Below are 10,295 nucleotides of genomic sequence, written 5' to 3'. Positions count from 1 at the left end.
GACTGAGGAACAGGGCAGCCCCTAAACCACATGTGGTACAGGGTGAGACCCACTATGAGGTTAAGAAAATATTGGACTCCAGGTTACACCAGGGTTGCTTGCAATATTTAGTCCACTGGAATAGATACCCTTTGTCAGAGTCTACCTGGATGAAGAGCTGGGATGTGAAAGAATACAGGTTATTAAAACAGTTCCAGTTGCAAGCCAAAGGGACTCCTCGGGAACATTCCTTGGGAGTGAAGGACATCTTGCCAGCATCTGGGGAAGCATGCCTGGAAGTTAACTGAAGTTGGCACAGTGACTCGATTGGGCCATGTGACGCATGTGTGCTTGGAGGGGAAGGAACTTTGATTTAACTTTGGGATGGGGAAAACGCAGGGCTTTCAGATTTGCGTTTTCCCCTGATGTGCCAAGATGACATCTCTAATAAATGGAAGATGCCTGCCTTGGAGTGTTGATTGTGTTGGGGGTGTTACTTGGAACCCTGACAGAAGGCACTTTACAGATGCAGGGGAGTGGGAATTGGTATCAAGGCTGATTCATTTAACAGGATCCATTTAACAAATCCTCATGATACAAATGTGATTGGCAGACTCCATTACATTTGTAACTTGAGGATTCCCTGTATATTGCAATTTCACAAAAATTGAGAAGGAAATTCACTTGACTTTCTACACTTTGATCTTTTTCCCTAACCTTGTTACCATTTCCATTTCTCTTTTCTTTGGACACTATAATGAAGATTCTGAAGAGCCATTCCATGTGATCCAGCATGAAGACCGGATAAAGAAACCTACAGTAAAAATGGAAAAAGAAAATTATGAGAGAAAGCAGTTGGATAATTGGAACTGGGAGAGTTCATCCATTGATCCTTCAGTGCAAGATCTTGTCCAGCAAGGGAAAACAAGGAAGAAATGTATTGGGAAAAGTGTACAACTAATCAAAGCTAAATTGCTTATAAATGAACAGTTTCCAATCTAAAACAAAGAGGAGGATGCTATAAGCAGAGACAATGGAAAAAATACAATGGACTTTTGCTTTTTTTTCTTTGAAATAAGCCCCTTACTTCCCAAGAGAAGTACTTCCCAATGGAGAAGCCATATAAATTCATGCAATGTGGGAAGGTCTGGTGGTCTTACTTCCCATAGTAACATCCATATGGGGAGTAGCCACATAAATGCATCAAGTGTAGAAAGACTTTTAGTCCTAAGAGGTCAACTTACTTCCCATAAGATGGTCCACACGGGATAAACCACATACACACATGAAGTGTGGAAAGTTTTCAATGATAATGTTTCCCTTACTTCCCATAAAAGGATCCACCTTCGGGAGAATCCTTACAACTGCATTTAATGTGGAAAGAGCTTCAGTGATATATTTCCCTTAATTATCATAACAAGATCCACAGGAGAAAAGCCATATGAATACATGGAGTCCTAAGGAGCTTTACATAAATGGATCCACACAGGAGTATCCTTATCAATTCAGTGTGGCAAGAAGCCTCAACAGGAATAGTAATCTGAAACCTCATGCAAGAGTAATCTTCATAAACGCTAGACCTACTTCAGTATTATCCAAATAAGACAAGGTGAAGGCTCAATCCTTGCTTATGGTTTTAGCGAAGTAGGAGGTTCTAAAGCAAAAATGAGTGGAGGTTAACCAATGGAGATTAAAAGATTAATCATTTCAAGAAACTCCTTCTGATGAATATATCCACTAGAACAAGAGTTGCAGAGAAAAATGCAATTGGCCCTAAAGCCCCTGTTATAATTTGAGCTTTCCTTTGTTTAATCTTGTCCCAATCCACCTTTCCACCCTGCTTCGCATCATATAATGCAAGAAAGAAAACCATAAGGAGAATGGGATTATAATTATACTGAAGTAGAAGATGCAACTCAAAGGCTCTGTGTCCTAACTGTAGTTTTCTCTCCTCGCCTTCTCTTGAGTTGGCTCCAAAATAAGAGTAAAGAGAAAACTTAAAGTATGCTGCGGTAAGACATGCTGAAGTATCAGCAAAGGAAATGGACTTTTGGAAACTGTGGGGCCAGAAATATAGTTAGAATAAACACTCCAGGGATACGTGGGAGACCTCTGCTACATCTGTGTTCCAAATCTCAAAACAGTTACTGCTTCTTGGATATGAAAATAACTGAACTCAAAGTATTTGTCAATCAAAAGTGTCTTTATGTCACAGAATCTTCCCCCCCAAATCCATGTAAATGTATATAGCATGACAAGAACTTCAGAGCGAGAGTTTCCTTTTCACTAAAGGAGCCATAGTGGTAAGAAGGCTTATAAATATACAGGCTTTGCTCTTATGAAGGTGACAAGGGGCTTGCAAAAGCTAAAACAGATTGTACTACATTTACCTGTAACCTTAGATTAAATTAATAAAATACAATTTGTATGGATTTTTTCTGTCATATAATGAATGATCTTGGGACACATTACAAATGTGCTTATTTTTGGAGGGGCCATAGTTGAGGCTTTTAGAGTCCAGTTTGAACACATTTACTGAAAAGTGGCGTAGTGATACTTCCTAGCATTGTGGAAATATCTGTACCTTTGAGTCTGTTCTTAGCCATATCCACACATGGAACACTTAAAGCAAGTAGGTTTCGTAAGAGAAGACTTTGGTAACGGAAGATGGCTATCTTGCCAAGCATCCAAGAGGTCATGAATCATGAACATGGATATGATGGTATGACATGGCATGTAGAATACATCTGGAAAAGAAGGACAAAAATAATGGGAGTAGGCATCAAAGAACAATGCTGGTCTTATTACCCAATCTTGTTGATGGTCTACTGTAAGCACTGGACCGAAAAGAATGAACTTCTGAAAACTAGTTGTTTCTAAACAAATCCTTTATTGAAAGGGGTTTTATCTCAACACTAGGCAAATCAGAGTCAAAGATACCCCCAGGCATACAGTCATAGATAAAGGAAGTTAAAACCCCTCCCCTCATTCAGATGTGGATTTAGTCAAACAAAGAACCAACAAGTTAATTCCCTCCTCCCCTTCTCTAGGAAGGTATCTTGCAGAGTTCCCAGGAGCTTCTTCCAGGGCTGGAATTTTTATGGTCCCTTCTCATCCTGTTTCTCTTCCAGAGGTGACAAGTTTCTGGACATCTGGCTCCACTCCTCCAGATGTATATCATGTGCAAGTTATACAGAATCAATACAGGATTTAATATATTCAGGTTACATCAAAAAGGATTACTTGTACCAACTTCCCCCCTTCTTCTTCGATTGAAGAACGGCAGATACATGGATCTGACAGTCTACTAAGTATGTGCTATCATGTCAGGGTCAACGTTTTGTAATCAGATTTCCTTCAGGAGGATCTGTGCCTCATATGTTCCTTTAGCAATGCCAATGTTGCACTTGTCACCATAGTAGTTACTATGTCCTTCCAGCTTGCTGCTAGTTGTCTAATGTCCCAGCCTTAGAGCCTTTTCCATGTGCAAGTAGGTTTAGGATGAGGAGAAATTTGGCTAGTTTTTACTTCAAAGCTATGACATCCTTCCAGTTTGGCCATCTGTTAGCTTATTATTAAATATTAGAAAGGTTTTGTAAGCTTTCAGTGAACTTTAGCCAACATTATTAGTTGTGCCTTTGCCTGCTTGAAGTAACATCTCTTTAGCACCTTTCTGCACAAGCTTGAAGGGTCAAAAAAGCAATGGTTGAGCACAGGTGTCTAAGAAACCTGGCAAGTAGCTCTTGCTGAAATCAACATATACAAATATTTGGAGGTCATTGGGTGAGGGACAAATATCAGGGTTTCAGAGGCTCCTGCTAGGTTGAGGCTATTTTTCAAATATTGCTCATTCAAATTTCTGGGTCAAACTGGAGAGTAAAGGAAAAGATACATAAAGAAAAAACAAATTAACTCAATTCTTTTAAAATTGATTTTTAACCACTTTTCTCTCCATTTAAATTCTTTGTTTCGCCCAGTGCAGCAAATCTCTTTTTGTGTATCATTATCGACTCCAACCATGGACATATCTTTACATCTCAGTGGAGTCTTCAGCTCTTCTTATTTTGCTTTTTCATTTTCTTTTCTCTGTTTATTCATGATGATCTCTCCCTCCCTCCCTCTCCCTCTCTCTCTCTCTCTCTTAATATTTGAGATTCATGTTCCTTTTTCACTAGTTTCCTTTCTTTGTTTTGCAATTCCACTTTTTCTCGTCACAGACAAGATGCCCTCTGTCTTCTCTTCCAACACAAGGCAGTAGCACAGATGATCAGATGTTCCATTTTGAGGTCATTGTGAAGCTGATGTGTTTTGCAGAGGGGAAGAAATGAGGCAGCAAAAGCCCCCTGCCCACCTCATCAAGGGGCCATGCATTGTTTCCAGCTGTCTCCTCTGACAGTTTCCCCATTGGAAGAGGCACCAGAGAGACCACCTGGGAGCTTCTCTTGACTGCTTGGAGCAGCTGCATCTGCCTTTGCCAAGCATATAATAAAGGCCTGGAGCATGGAAAGAGTTTCAGTCAGAGCATCCCTTACTTCCCATTAAAAGATTCACAGAGATGAGAAACCATATACCGTATATACTCGAGTATAAGCTGAGTTTTTCAGCCCATTTTTTGTGCTGAAAAAACCCCCCTCGGCTTATACTCGAGTCAGATTCCCCTCTGGGATAAAAATGGTGTGGAGCTCCGGAGCTGGGCAGGCGCTTCCCTGCTTCCGTGTTTCCTTTGCAACTTTTAAGCATGGGGGTAATCGGAAGCAGAAAAGTTCTTGCATGAGGATATATTGTTTTTTCTTTTTTTAATTGTTTTTATGGGGGGGAAAGACCCACCGTCATGTGAGAATGCTCAGACACAAAATCTATCTGCCTGAAAATAAGTGTGTGTGTGTGTGTGGGAGGGATTTTAACAGAGGGAAGATGTAGGGAGAAGGCAAAAGTGATGGAAGATCCTTCAGGGGAAACTGAGGGGGAGACTCACCCTTGGTCCAGATGAGCCCTCTTCCCCGCCCCCTAAGGAAGCAGAGGCAGCCAGCAGGGCAGGCAAGCCCCGCTTCACAGACTCCGTCCGTCCTCACTCCCACCCACCCACCCACCCAAAGCCACGAAGTCCCCCAATCGCGCAGCCCAGAATCGCCCTCCCTCAGGGGGCAGCAATGACGCCTGGTTTTTCCCGAGACAAGAAGCTCCGCCATGCGGCAGCGCTTTGCAACGGCTCTTCCTTTTTGCCTTTCCCTTCCCGAGGCGACGCGGGACTGGGGCCGCACCGGCGGTAGCAACTCCCGACAGCCCCAGCCGGACACCTGAGCGGAGCCCGGGCGGAACTGCCTGTTGCCGCCGTGGGCGCCGTTGCAGGGCGCCCGGCTGCCCAAGTAAAGAACAGGGCCGCGCCGGACCATCGGAGAAGCGGAGCAAAGCCGGACACCAGCAGCCGCCTCCTCGGCGCAGAAAGCCTCCCCAACCAGCCGGCCGGTCTCCTCCTCTTCGGTCACACAGAACAAACAGGCAGAGAAGGAGGAGAGCAGCTGACCAGCCGGGGAGGCCTCCCGTGCTGCGAAAGAGGCAGCCAACGATCTCCGGCGCCGTCCTGCTCCACGTGCTGGCTGCTCGGACTTGCCAGGCCCGGCACATAGAACAGGGCGGTGCCGGATGTTGGAGAAGCCGAGCGGAGCCGGGGATCATTAGCTGCCTCTTTTGCAGCACAAGAAGCCTCCCCAGGCAGAGAAGGAGGAGAGCAGCTGGCCAGCCGGGGAGGCCTCCCGTGCTGCGAAAGAGGCAGCCAACAATCTCCGGCGCCGTCCTGCTCTACGCGCTGGCTGCTCGGACTTGCCGGGCCCGGCACATAGAACAGGGCGGTGCCGGATATTGGAGAAGCTGAGCGGAGCCGAAGCCACCTCGGCTCATGTTGTTTTCTGAGCCCGTGAGCCTAGAGCAAGGGCGCTTTCATTGCATGGCGGAGCTTCTTGTCTCGGGAAAAACCAGGCGTCATTGCTGCCCCCTGAGGGGAGGGCGATTCTGGGCTGCGCGATTGGGGGATTTCGTGGCTTTGGGTGGGTGGGTGGGTGAGAGTGAGGATGGATGGAGTCTGTGAAGCGGGCTTGCCTGCCCTTGCTTGCTGCCTCTGCTTCCTTAGGGGCGGGAAGGGGGCTCATCTGGACCAAGGGTGAGTCTCCCCCTCAGTTTCCCCTGAAGGATCTTCCGTCGCTTTTGCCTTCTCCCTACATCTCCACTCAGGTGTCCGGCTGGGGCTGTCGGGAGTTGCTGCCGCCAGTGCGGCTCCGGTCCCGCGTTGCCTTGGGAAGGGTGGGGCAAAACCAGGAGCCGCTGAGCCTGCGCTCCGGTGCCGCTGCTGCTGTTGCAAAGCGCTGCCGCGGCTCTTCCTTTTTGCCTTTCCCTTCCCGAGGCGACGCGGGACTGGGGCCGTGGGCGGTAGCGACTCCTGACTCAGGGGGCCTCCGAGTGAGGGGAAGAGAGTGACTCCTGCCTCCCGCTGTCATCATCATCATCTTCTTTTGGGTTAGTGAATCAATTAAACCTTTCATGATAGTGAGATCGTTTCCCAAATTAATTATTTTTATTTTTGAAATTTACCAGTAGCTGCTGCATTTCCCACCTTCGGCTTATACTCGAGTCAATAAGTTTTCCCAGTTTTTTTGTGTAAAATTAGGTGCCTCGGCTTATATTCGGGTTGACTTATACTCGAGTATATACGGTAATCCATAGAGGGGATTTATTTATTTATTTGTTTATTTATTTATTTTACTTTGCTGGGTAGTTTTATTTGGTTTTAAATCAAAAAAGGACTTTTCAACTTTTTTGTTTGTTTGTCCTGGCTATAAAGAAAGAGGTGAGAGTATACTTATATAGATTATATATACTGTATATAATTATATATAAATAGAATAGAATAGAATAGAATAGAATAGAATAGAATAGAATAGAATAGAATAGAATAGAATAGAATAGAATAGAATAGAATAGAATAGAATTCTTTATTGGCCAAGTGTGACTGGACACACAAGGAATTTGTCTTGGTGTAAATACTCTCAGTATACATAAGAAAAGATACATTCGTTAAGAATCAAGAATCATAAGGTACAGCACTGAATGATAGTCATAGGGTACAATCAGCAATCAAATCATACTAGGAAACAGTCAATATGTCATAAGGATACAAGTGAAAAAGTTACAGTCCTACAATCAGAAGTGGGAGTGGATGGGTGATAAGAAGTTGTTGTGGCTCCGGGTTTGGATTCTGCTCCTGTGGCAGATATGAGTTCAAGTGAGGAAGACATGGCAGAAAAATATGAACCGGCATTGCTGAGTGATTGGAATAGTAACCAGGATGAGGAGATGGAGGTAACAAGGGATGACAGACCTGAAATATTAGAGTGGTCAGAACCTTCTACCTCCTCTGGTGCTTTATCTGATCAGCAGCCGGGAATGGATGACAGGGAAGGAAGGAGGGAGTTTTCCAGCGGAGATGAGAATCTGGAAAACTTATGGTTAGACGTTAGGAACAGGAGACGGCTAAGGAGAAAAACCCAGTTAGAAAGAAAGAGAAGAGAGAGCCAATAATTAGGGTAATTAGCACGTGGCTTAAGTATAAAAGGACACAGCTGGCCTGGTGGAATTCGCCAGAAGCAAAGTGACTATTTGAGAGTGAAGACATTGCAGCCGAAGCTCTGAGGCTTGAGATTTATTGCCACGACAGGCTTGCCGGACAGGGTGAAGATTTATGCTGTGTATTGGGATTTTTGCCAGCCGTTCTTTTGTGAAACTTTGTTTTAGTTTGAATTACTTCTGAAATGGCTGTTTTGGGTTTTATCTCGCCTGAAATTAAGGGGAGACATAACAAGAAGTGATGAGAAGGTTAATAGTAATAGTAGTGCAGACTTTGTAGTAGATGAACAGTGTTGAGGGAATTATTTGTTTAGCAGAGTGATGGCTTTCGGGGAAAAACTGTCCCTGTGTCTAGTTTTTCTGGTGTGCAATGCTCTATAGCGTTGATTTGAGGGAAGGAGTTGAAATCGTTTATGTCCGGGATGTGAGGGGTTTGTAAATATTTTCAGGGCCCTCTTTTTGACTGCAGTATACAGTATATATTTACTGTATACTTATATAGAGTAACACTGCCACCCAGAGGCTTGAATACATTGTTTGTTTTTATTTTGTTTTTCATTTTTGAGAATAAAGGAACTTGGAACTTTATTTCAAGGACTTTCCAGCCTGTCTGTTTATGTGCTTTAACAAGATAGAGGGATGAGCTTGAAAGAATGTTATTGCAGGTGCTTTTCTGGTAAACTATCTGTTGCTGGAGTCTGGAGTTGAAAGAAAAGAGTGACCTTGAAAAAGAGCTCTATAGAAATTTGTTTGGATTTTGACAAGAGAGCCTTGGATATTGTACTGTGGCAGTGTTTTTCTTTGTGACAGAAAGTTTTTTTCCCCTTCTGCTTCCCCCCCCCCTTTTTTGTTTTTGCTTTTAGCTGGCATCTGTGCCTGATTAGCTTTTCAGATGGAATTTTCTTTTTCATCCATACTTCATCTTGAAGAACTTTCTCTGAGTCTGTAGACCCCACTTTGGCTCCCTGTGTATTGATTTTACTTTTTAGCTCAAATGTCTATATTGTGTCGCTTGGGTCATGTATGTCAAGCTCGAAATTGACATATGTGTAGCCATTTTAGTTAGGCTTAGTATATATTCTTTTTCTTACTTTCTCTTTGGCAGTCATGGGGGAAGGGTTTCGGGCTTGGCACATTCCTAAGGGGGGAGGAGTGGAGATAGAGTTGTTTAGGCTAGGAGATTCTTCTTCCAGTGGGAACACAGTTGACCATGCTGAAGCCCCTTGAGATGAAGATTTATGTCATCAAGCAACGTTGAATTACTTCTCTTGGAGAATGTGACTTTGGGGGTTGTTTCTAACTTCTAATATTGTGGGGTAATTCTGGGTTGTGTCAGATCCAGAATTACCACAGACTTTGCCAATTTGATACTTTCCTAAATAAAAGAATTTGTTTTGGAAGATGGCATTTGTTCTTTTCATTTTAAATGGATTTCATCTCTTGGAAACCTGACAATGTATTTGAGAGCACAAATGAAAATGTATGAAAGATACAATGTACAAGACACTCAAAGGAGGCCAGGGGACCTCAGAGATCTTCTAGCCCAACCCCCTCCTCAGTCCTTACACCAGTCCAGGTTGTGTGCTCCTGTGTGTATGAGGGGAAAGTAAGTATTGTAAATGAACTACAAGACCTAACATAAGTTTTATTATTAAAGTGTTCAATGAAGGTGATCTATATTGTGCATTTGTATTCGTGTCTCTTGTTAGATATATTGAGAACAGGATGCTGTGCACAATGGCTGCAGGTCAGAAGGAAGGTAAGGTGTAAATTTGAGAAGAAAAAGAAGGAAGGATGAATGGATGGATCTATGGAGATTCTCACTCATTCAGGCCATCGTTGTCCTAAAGGTGCATTATCCAAAAGGCTACTCAGAGAACTAACAATCAGATTATGACTGCAAAGAACGTAAATGCTTCCATTCTCCACCAGTCAGTTAGAACTGAAGAAGCTTCTTGGATGAGAAGTGAAACCTTTTCAAAGAAGAAACTAAGTAATTCCAGTTGTCTTTTGATACAAAATACCTTTGGTAAGTAAGTAAGTAACTAAGTAAGTAACTAAGTAAGTAAGTAAGTGTTGGAAGAATTATTCTTCTGGGTTCAGTTCCAAGTGGGGAAAAAGACACTGGAAACATGGAGGCTGTTTGGAAAGATGGTTTAATGGTAGACAGGACCACATGGCTTGGAGCTCTAAAGGAGAATGATCACATGCTTCAAGGTGAAGGAAAAGAGAAGGACTGAGATGCTGAGAGACCCTTAGTTGTATACCCTCTGTTGGGCCCCACCTTAGTCTTTCCTGTTTTCCTGTGTAAGAAATGTATCCCATTGGCTGCCAGACACCCAGGGGTGGGGGGTCTTAGCTAACTTTGTAAGCTTTGTCTGGACCACATGGCTTCACCCGAGTTCCAGGCTTGGTTGAGCCTTACTGGATGATGGTGTAATGAAAGGGCTTTAGGCAATTCCTATCTTTGTTATGTAAAATATTCTGGGCCAGGCCTTAATGGCCCACCCATTAACAAAGGTGGGGGTGAGTTTCTGCTTCTGAGGTGAATTTCTGCTTCTGAGTTTCTACTCTTTAGGGGAAATATTCTGCCTTTTTAATAGTTCCTAGGATATTTCATTCTTCTAACTTCCTACAGAAAGAAGGAAGGAAGGAAGGAAGGAAGGAAGGAAGGAAGGAAGGAAGGAAGGAAGGAAGGA

At 43.6% G+C, this 10,295-nt stretch overlaps 1 long non-coding RNA gene across 1 annotated transcript in view; it reads right to left on the bottom strand.

Annotated features, from left to right (window-relative positions):
- Positions 1 to 10,295, bottom strand: part of LOC148131833 (uncharacterized) — a 501,829-nt gene that overhangs the window by 138,725 nt on the left and 352,809 nt on the right. The window lies entirely within an intron of this gene.

Source organism: Notechis scutatus, chromosome 2, assembly GCF_049901735.1.
Source record: "Notechis scutatus isolate UNSWTSFEM ecotype Mainland chromosome 2, rNotScu1.2, whole genome shotgun sequence".
In the NCBI taxonomy this organism is placed as follows: domain Eukaryota; kingdom Metazoa; phylum Chordata; class Lepidosauria; order Squamata; family Elapidae; genus Notechis; species Notechis scutatus.
Note: the sequence above shows the minus strand (reverse complement) of the source record. Positions and strands in the feature narration are given on the sequence as shown.